Raw genomic sequence first — 10252 nt, 5'->3', positions numbered from 1 at the left:
AGACAGAACCAAAGTATGTATTTAGTTGGTCAGTCATTTCTTTGTTCCCCATTATAAATTCCCCTGTTTCTGACTGTAAGGGACCTACATTTGTCTTCACCAGTCTGTTTCTCTTCATATACCTATGGAAACTTTTACAGTCAGTTTTTATGTTCCCTGCAAGCTTACTCTTGTACTCTATTTTCCCCTTCTTAATCAATCCCTTGGTCCTCCTTTGCTGAATTCTAAAGTGTTGCCAATCCTCAGGTCTGTTGTTTTTTCTGGCCAATTTTTATGCCTCTTCCTTGCATCTAATATTATCTCTGATTTCCCTTGTAAGCCATGGTTTGGCCACCTTTCCTGTTTTACATTTGTGCCAGACAGGAATAAACAATTTTTTTACAGTTCACCCATGCGCTTTTTGCCATTGCCTATCCACCATCATCCCTTTAAGTAACGTTTCCCAATCCAGCATAGCCAACTCGCATCTCATACCATTGTAGTTTCCTTTATTAAGATTCAGGACCCTAGTCTCAGAATCAACTACGTCACTCTCCATCTTGATGAAGAATTCTATCATATTATGGTCGTTCATCCCCAAGGGGCCTCGCACAAATAGATTGCCAATTATTCCTTTCTCATTACACAATACCCAGTCAAGGGTGGTCTGTTCTCTCATTGGTTCCTCAATGTATTGTTTCTCTCTGACTGTTCCTCCCTCACTGTTTCTCTCTGTATTTCTCTCTTGCTGCTTTTCTCACTCTTTCTCTCTCACTGTTTCGCTTTCACTGTTTCCCACTCAGTGTCTCTCACTGTTTTTCTCACTGTGTCTCTGTCACTGTTTCTCTCTCACTGTGTCTCCCTCACAGTGTCTCTCTCACTGTTTCTCTCTCACTGTGTCTCTCTCACTGTTTCTCTCTCACTGTGTCTCTGTCACTGTGTCTCTCTCACTGTTTCTCTCTCACTGTTTCTCTCTCACTGTTTCTAACACTTTCTCTCTGATTGTTTCACTCACTCTTTCTCTGCTTGTTCCTCACTCACTGTTTCTCTCTCACTGTTTATCTCAATGTACCTCTGACTGATCCTCATTCACAGTTTTTCTCTCAATGTTTCCCTCTCAATGTTTCTTTCTCGCTGCTCCTGTCACTGTATCTCTGATTGTCCCTCACTCACAGTTTCTCTCTCACTGTTCCTCACTCACTTTCGCTCTCACTGTTTCGCTCTCACTTTCTTGCTCTCACTGTTTTTCTTTCACTGTTTCTCTCTCACTGTTTCTCTTTCACTGTTTTTCTCTCACTGTTTCTCTCCCACTGTTTCTCTCACTGTTTTTCACTCAGTGTCTCTCTTAATGTTTATCTCACTGTATCTATGATTGTTTCTCTCTCACTGTTTCTCACTGACTGTGTTTCTCACTCTTTCTCTCACTGTGTCTCTGACTGTTCCTCTCTTGTTCTTTCTCTGTCACAGTTTCTCTACCATTGTTTCTCACTCATTGCTTCTCTCTCACTGTTTCTCCCTCGCTGCTTCTCTCACTGTTTCTCTTTCACTGCTTCACACTCATTGTCTCACTCACTGTATCTCTGACTGCTCCTCTCTCAATGTTTCCCTCTCACTGTTTCTCTCTGTATTTCTCTCTCGCTGCTTCTCTCACTGTTTCTCTCTCACTGTTCCCCTCACTTCTCTCTCACTGTTTATCTCACTGTTTTGCTAACTCTTCCTCTCTCACTGTTCCTCTCTCACTGTTTCGCCTTCACTGTTTCTCACTCACTGTCTTTCTCACTGGTTCACTCACTGTATCTCGGACTGTTCCTCTCTCACTGCTTCTTTCTCACTCTTTCTCTCTCACTGTTTCGCCTTCACTGTTTCTCACTCAGTGTCCCTCACTGTTTCGCTCTCACTGTTTCTCTTTCACTGTTTCTCCCTCACTGTTTCTCTCTCACTCTGTCTCTCTCTCTCTCACACAGTTTCTCATGCGCTGTTTCCCTCTCAGTGTTTCTCTCTCACTGTTTCTCTTTCACTGTTTTCCTCTCACTGTTTCTCGCTGTGTTTCTCTCCCACTGTTTCTCTCTGTGTTTCTCTCCCACTGTTTCTCTCTGTGTTTCTCTCCCACTGTTTCTCTCTGTGTTTCTCTCCCACTGTTTCTCTCTGTGTTTCTCTCCCACTGTTTCTCTCTGTGTTTCTCTCCCACTGTTTCTCTCTGTGTTTCTCTCCCACTGTTTCTCTCTGTGTTTCTCTCCCACTGTTTCTCTCTGTGTTTCTCACCCACTGTTTCTCTCTGTGTTTCTCTCCCACTGTTTCTCTCTGTGTTTCTCTCCCACTGTTTCTCTCTGTGTTTCTTTCCCACTGTTTCCCTCTCACTGTTTATTTCTCACTCTCTCTCTCTCACTGTTTCCCTCTCACTCTCTCACTGGTTTCCTCTCACTGCTTCTCTCACTGTTTCCCTCTCACTGTTTCCCTCTCACTCTTTCCCTCTCACTCTTTCCCTCTCACTGTTTCCCTCTCACTGTTTCCCTCTCACTGTTTCCCTCTCACTCTTTCCCTCTCACTCTTTCCCTCTCACTCTTTCCCTCTCACTTTTTCTCTCTCACTCTTTCTCTCTCACTCTTTCTCTCTCACTCTTTCTCTTGCACGGTATCCCTCTGTGTTTCTCTCTTTCTGTTTCGCTTTCACTGCTTCCCTCTCATTGTTTCTCTTTCACTGTTTTCCTCTCACTATTTCTTTCTCACTGTTTTACTCTCTCAATTTTTTCTCTGTGTTTCTCTCTCACTTTCTCTCTCACTGTTTCCCTCTCGGTGTTTCTCACTGTTTTCTTCTCACTGTTTCCCGTTCACTGATTCTCGCTCACTCTTTCTCTCTCACTGCTTCTCTCACTCTTTCTCTCTCACTGCTTCTCTCACTCTTTCTCTCTCACTGCATCTCTCACTCTTTCTCTCTCACTGCTTCTCTCACTCTTTCTCTCTCACTGCTTCTCTCACTCTTTCTCTCTCACTGCTTCTCTCACTCTTTCTCTCTCACTGCTTCTCTCACTCTTTCTCTCTCACTGCTTCTCTCACTCTTTCTCTCTCACTGCTTCTCTCACTCTTTCTCTCTCACTGCTTCTCTCACTCTTTCTCTCTCACTGCTTCTCTCACTCTTTCTCTCTCACTGCTTCTCTCACTCTTTCTCTCTCACTGCTTCTCACTCACAGTGTAGCTCTTACTGTTTGTCTCACTGTATCTCTGACTGTTTCCCTCTCACTGTTTCCCTCTCACTGTTTCCCTCTCACTGTTCCCCTCTCACTCTTTCCCTCTCACTCTTTCCCTCTCACTCTTTCCCTCTCACTCTTTCCCTCTCACTCTTTCCCTCTCAATCTTTCCCTCTCAATCTTTCCCTCTCACTCTTTCCCTCTCACTCTTTCCCTCTCACTCTTTCCCTCTGTGTTTCTCTCTCTCTGATTCTGTCTCAGTGTTTTTCTCTCAATGTTCCTCTCTCACCTTTTCTCACTGTTTCCCGCTCACTGTTTCTCTCACTTCTCTGTTACTGTTTCCCTCCCAGTGTTTCCCTCTTGCTGTTTCTCTCTCACTTTCTCTCCCACTGTTTTTGTCTCACTTTTTGTCTCATTGTTTCCGTCTTGCTGTTTCTCTCTCATTTCTCTGTTACTGTTTCTCTCTCACTGTTTCTCTCCCAGTGTTTCTCTCTCCCTGTTTCCCACTCGCTGTTTCTCTCTCACTTTCTCTCCCACTGTTTCTCTCTCATTGTTTCTCACTCACTGTTCCTCTTATTCTGTTTTTCTCATTGTTTCTCTCTCACTGTTTTCTCTCTCGCTGTTCTACTCCTTGCACTTTCTCACATCAGGAGCATGAGATGGCCACTTGGCACCTCGAGCCTGGTCTGTCATTCAATAAGATCATAGCTGATCTAATTGTAACCTCAACCCCACATTCGCACCTACGCGCAATAATCTTTCACCCCCTTGATTATCAAGAATCTATCTAAGTCTGCCTTAAACTATTCAAAGACTCTGTCTCCTCTGCCTTTAGAGTAAGAGAGTTCCAAAGATTCATGACCCTCCATGAAAAAGAAATTCTCCTCATCTCTGTTTTAAATGAGTGACCACTTATTTTTAAACAGTGAGTACTAGCTCTAGATCCCCCCACAAGAGGAAACATCCTCTCCATATTCACCGTGTCAAGAACCCTCAGGATATTAAAAATTTCAATCAAGTCACCTCTTACTCTTCTAAACTCCAGTGGATACAAGCCTAACCTGTCCAGCCTTTCCTCATAAGACAACCCACCTATTCCAGGTATTAGTCGACTAAACCTTCTCTGAGCTGCTTCTGATGCATTTACACCTTTCCTTAAATAAGGAGACCAGTACTGTACACAGTACTCCAGATGTGGTCTCATTAGTCAGTGAGGCCATTGGAGTTGTTGGGTGGTTAGTGAGGGCATTGGGGTTGTGGGGTGGTTGGTAAGGGCATTGGGGTTGTGGGGTTGTTGCTGAGGACATTGGGGTTGTGGGGTGGTTGGTGAGGGAATTGGGGTTGTGGGGTGGTTGGTGAGAGCATTGGGGTTGTTGGATGGTTGGTGAGGGCATTGGGGTTGTGGGGTGGTTGGTGAGGCATTGGGGTTGTTGGATAGTTGGTGAAGGCATTGGGGTTGTCGGGTGGTTGGTGAGGGCATTGGTGTTGTGAATTGTTGCTGAGGGCATTGGGGTTGTTGGGTGGTTGATGAAGGCATTGGGGTTGTCGGGTGGTTGGTGAGGGCATTGGGGTTGTGAATTGTTGCTGAGGGCATTGGGGTTGTTGGGTGGTTGATGAAGGCATTGGGGTTGTGGGGTGGTTGGTGAGGGCATGGGGGTTGTGAATTGCTGCTGAGGACATTGGGGTTGTTGGGTAGTTGGTGAGGGCAGTGGGGTCGTTGGGTGGTTGGTGAAGGCATTGGGGTTGTGCGGTGGTTGGTGAGGGCATTGGGATTGTTGGGTGGTTGGTGAGGGCATTGGGGTTGTGAGTTGTTGCTGAGGACATTGGGGATGTGGGGTGGTTGGTGAAGGCATTGGGGTTGTGGGGTGGTTGGTGAGGGCATTGGTTTGTTGGGTGGTTGCTGAGGGCATTGGGGTTGTGGGGTGGTTGGTAAGGGCATTGGGGTTGTGGGGTGGTTGGTAAGGGCATTGGGGTTGTGGGGTGGTTGGTAAGGGCATTGGGGTTGTGGGGTGGTTGGTGAAGGCATTGGGATTGTTGGGTGGTTGGAGAGGGCATTGGGGTTGTGGGTTGGTTGGTGAGGGCATTGGGGTTGTTGGGTGGTTTCTGAGGGCATTGGGGTTGTGGAGTGGTTGGTGAGGCATTGGGGTTGTTGGGTGGTTGGTGAGGGCATTTGGGTTGTGGGGTGATTGGTGAAGGCATTGGGGTTGTGGGGTGTTTGGTGAGGGCAGTGGGGTTGTTGGGTGGTTGGTAAGGGCATTGGGGTTGTTGGGTGGTTGGTAAGGGCATTGGGGTTGTGGGGTGGTTGGTGAGGGCATTGGAGTTGTTGGTTGGCTGCTGAGGGCATTGGGGTTGTTGGGTGGTTGGTGAAGGCATTGGGGTTGTTGGGTGGTAGGTGTGGGCATTAGGGTTGTGGAGTGGTTGGTGAGGCATTGGGGATGTTGGGTGGTTGGTGAAGGCATTGGGGTTGTGGGGTGGTTGGTGAGGGCATTGGGGTTGTTGGGTGGTTGGTGAGGGCAGTGGGGTTGTTGGGTGGTTGGTGAGGGCATTTGGGGTTGTGGGGTGGTTGGTGAGGTCATTGGGGTTGTTGGGTGGTTGGTGAAGGCATTGGGGTTGTTGGGTGGCTGCTGAGGGCATTGGGGTTGTTGGGTGGCTGCTGAGGGCATTGGGGTTGTTGGGTGGTTGGTGAAGGCATTGGGGTTGTGGGGTGGTTGGTGAGGGCTTTGGGATTGTTGGGTGGTTGGTGAGGACATTGGGGTTGTGGGGTGGTTGGTGAGGGCATTGGGGTTGTTGGGTGGTTGGTGTGGGCATTGGGGTTGTGGGGTGATTGGTGAGGCTTTGGGGATGTTGGGTGGTTGGTGAAGGCATTATGTTTGTGGGGTGGTTGGTGAGGGCACTGGGGTTGATGGGTGGTTGGTGAGGGCAGTGGGATTGTTAGGTGTTTGGTGAGGGCATTGGGGTTGTGGGGTGATTGGTGAGGTCATTGGGGTTGTTGGGTGGTTGTGAGGGCATTGGGGTTGTGGAGTGATTGGTGAAGGCATTGGGTTTGTGGGGTGGTTGGTGAGGGTATATGGGTTGTGGGGTGATTGGTGAGGGCATTGGGGTTGTTGGGTGGTTGGTGAGGGTATTGGGGTTGTGGGGTGATTGGTGAGGGCATTGGGGTTGTTGGGTGGTTGGTGAAGGCATTGGGGTTGTGGGGTGGTTGGTGAGGGCATTGGGGTTGTGGGGTGGTTGGTGAGGGCATTGGGGTTGTGGGGTGATTGGTGAGGGCATTGGGGTTGTGGGGTGATTGGTGAGGGCATTGGGGTTGTGGGGTGATTGGTGAGGGCATTGGGTTTGTTGGGTAGTTGGTGAGGGCATTGGGGTTGTGGGGTGGTTGGTGAGGGCATTGGGGTTGTGGGGTGGTTGGTGAGGGCATTGGGGTTGTGGGGTGGTTGGTGAGGGCATTGGGGTTGTGGGGTGGTTGGTGAGGGCATTGGGGTTGTGGGGTGGTTGGTGAGGGCATTGGGGTTGTGGGGTGGTTGGTGAGGGCATTGGGGTTGTGGGGTGGTTGGTGAGGGCTAGGAGACCTAGCAATTGTTTACAGGGGAAGGAGGGTGTACCCGTGAACCGAGGTGGGCTTTCTAACCTGCCAGGCTCACCACCTGCATGCCTCTGTTGCTGTCTTGGGCCTACTGCTAGGCGAGGTGTTCCTGACTCCTGCCCGACCCCAATTCCTGGACACCAAAATCCTATGGGAGTTTCCCAACGTTCAGAAATCAGGAACACGACGTTGGGAAAAGCCCAACTCATTTCTCGGGCCTTATGAGAAAAAAGTAGCGCTCTGTTTCTCTCTTACGATTTCTGACTGTTCCTCACTCACTATTTCTCACTCACTGTTTCTCACTCACCGTATCTCTTTCCCAAGTACGACCCACTTTCCAATTGGCCATATTACCTTCCGCACTGTGAATGATTGTGGTGGGAAAGGCTGGCCTCAAATCACTGCCAGCCTCTGGTGCCTTTCATAAACACTGGCACCTGAACCACTCAAGTGTGCCACACGCTCGGTGAAGCAAATGCAGTCATCGCAGGAATGAGTTTGATGATGTCACTCCCACTTATTGCATGGCCGCACCCGTTTGTGACTTGGGCAGAAGTACTTTCATGTCCATTCCTCGGTGGGCATACCCACTTCTGGCTCATTTGAAGTGAGATGTTAGCCCACTTGTCGGTGGGCACACACCCTCGTCGCCCATTTATATAAGGGAACATCTGCTGGTTGCCATTTGCACCTCATCAAAACTACAGAAAAAAATGGAAACCCGCAATAACCTCCTCAGTAAACTGACTGCTACCTCAGGGAGATCACAGGCCAAGGCTTGAAGGGCCTCTACTCCTGCCATCACACACTCAGCTGCAGAATACTTTGCCCCAGTATGGTAACAAGCTGCCCACACCAAACTTACCGATGTGCAACTCAACTCAACAATGACACCATCACAGGTACTCTCCGACTCCAGCTCTCAGTCCTGAGCAACATCGCCCCCCTCCCCACATCAGGAGAGTAATTGCAACAAGCAAGGTACTGGAGAAGGTCTACTCCAACCCAAGCCTACCCTTACTCAAGGATCTCCTCAACCCACCAGCAGTACACCTTCCCTCATGCCACCCCATATGGTTAAGTCCACCATACCAAGGAGTATCAGCTGAGGACCTATGGCAGGAGGATTGGAAGGAGCAAAGATTGACCAGAGACCACCCTCTCATTGCAGACCCCTGCGCAGCTCACCCACCCGGCTTTGATCTCCCAAGGAGGCAGCAGGCCCTTTTAAACCATTTCCAGACTGGCCAAGGTTTCTGTACAACATCAGCGGGGTCACCAAGACCAACCAGGCCACAGTGTCCCCAGATTAAACCTGGAGGTGGGATTAAAGAACTCCATCTAGTCACCAACGAGGCTGGTGCTTGGCTCTGTGACTATGCACAAGGCAAATGAATAAATTTGTGTGTGGGGGACACCATTTCTTATCACTAATATACTCAGAAGCTTCAGTGGGTATAAAAAGTGGGATTGGGCAAGGATCCTGTCTCAATTTTCACACCCACTACTCAACTGATTCCTGGGTTGAGGGGGTTATTCTATGAGGAAAAGTTGGATAGGTTGGGCCTGTATTTGGAGTTTAGGAGAATGAGAGGTGATCTTATTGAAACATATAAGATCCTGAAAGGACTTGACAGGGTGGATGCTGAGAGGGTGTTTCCCCTTGTATGAAAGACTAGAACTAGGGGACACAGTTTGAAGATAAGGAGCCTCCTATTTAAGACGGAGATGAGGAGAATTTTTTTCTCTCAGAGAATTGTGAATCTTTGGATCTCTTTCCACTGGAGAGAACTGGAGGCAGGGTCAATGAATATCTTGAAGGAAGAGGTAAATAGATTCGCGACTAACAGGGGAGTCAAAGGTTATTGGGGATAGGCGGAATGTGGAGTTGAGGCCACAAGCAGGTCGGCCATGGTCTTATTGAATGGTAGAACAGGCTTGAGGGGCCGAATGGCCTACTCCTGCTCGTAAATTGTATGTGCCTCCAGCCTTCCCCACTGAACCAACCCCCCCCCCACTCCCAAAAACCCCAAGGAAATTCAGGGTGGGAATGTGCAGGAATGGCGGAATAAGCATCAGAGGAATGAGCTACACTCTGAAAATACTTTATTGCTTACTTATTATAGGTTTACAGTCCCGGCAGCATACAACATGGCACTCCATATTCCAAATTAAATAAATAGCATAAATACCTTCAGCAGAGAAGATTTTTAAAAAATTATACAACCAGTATAAAACATTGTGCCTCTTGCACATCAGCTGCCTTGCTTCAAGTGTCACACATTTTTACAAATGCAGAAACTGCCTTTACAATGAAGGTAGCCATTTTGTTGGCTGAGTTTGGGAATTTTTTTTGTTCCTTATTCTTTCATGGGACGTGGGCATCACTGACAAGGCCAGCATTCGTTGCCCACCCCTAATTGCCCTTCAACTCGCTCGGCCATTTCAGAGTCAACCACATTGCCATGGGTCTGGAGTCACATGTAGACCAGACCAGGTAAGGACAGCAGATATCCTTCCCTAAAGGACACTAGTGAACCAGATAGGTTTTTACAGCAATTGATGATAGTTTCATGGTCACCGTTACTAAGAGTAGCTTTTTCAATTCCAGATTTATTAATTTAATATAAATGTCACCAGCTGCCATGTTGGGATTTGAATCCATAATCACTGGAGATTCAGCTTGGGCCTCTGGAGTAGTAGGCCAATGACATTATCATTTCCATCCATTGTTTTATCTCTACCTTTTAGCATATTTCGATCCCTTTCACCCACCCCACCCCCACTAGGGCTATCTGTCCCTTGCTTGTCCTGCTTTCCACCCTTAAAGTTCCCATTATCACATTTCTTAGTTAATATCACCACCGACAACACCTCTTTGTCCTTTTATCTATGGCATATTTTGGCTATCTCCACCTATCACTGGCCCTCTATACAGCTCTACCTGTCCCACTCTCCCTTAAACCAGCTTATATTTCACCTCTTTTCTATATTTCCTTAGTTCTGATGAAGAATCATTCGGACTCGAAACGTTAACTGTATCCCTCTCCGCAGATGCTGTCAGACCTGCTGAGTTTTTCCAGGTATTTTTGTTTTTGTTCTAGATTTCCAGCATCCGCAGTATTTTGCTTTTATCTTTGACATTATCACGACACCACCATCTTCCCTCATCTACCAGCTGCTGCAAATCTAAAGATAAAATTATTACTTGCTATTTGACTTTGGAATGTACCTCAAGGGGATTTCACCTCAGGATGTGGCCATTCAGGCTTTGCAGCCTTAAAGCAACAGTCACATCAGCGGCAGAGTAATAGGGCAGTGCACTTCACTGTGTAACGCCCCTGCCTTTATACTCTCTAACAACCGATGGGGAGCATCTTCCAAGAAATGAGCTGAGAGATTAGCAAAAGCTGCAACAATTTGTTTCTTGTCCGGTCAGGGAGAGCTCAGAGCAACAATGGTGTTTTCACATGACATATGTTTAGGGCACAGTAAGCTGCAACACCCTT

Source organism: Cetorhinus maximus, chromosome 21 (assembly GCF_964194155.1).
Source record: "Cetorhinus maximus chromosome 21, sCetMax3.hap1.1, whole genome shotgun sequence".
Lineage (NCBI taxonomy): Eukaryota > Metazoa > Chordata > Chondrichthyes > Lamniformes > Cetorhinidae > Cetorhinus > Cetorhinus maximus.
Note: the sequence above shows the minus strand (reverse complement) of the source record.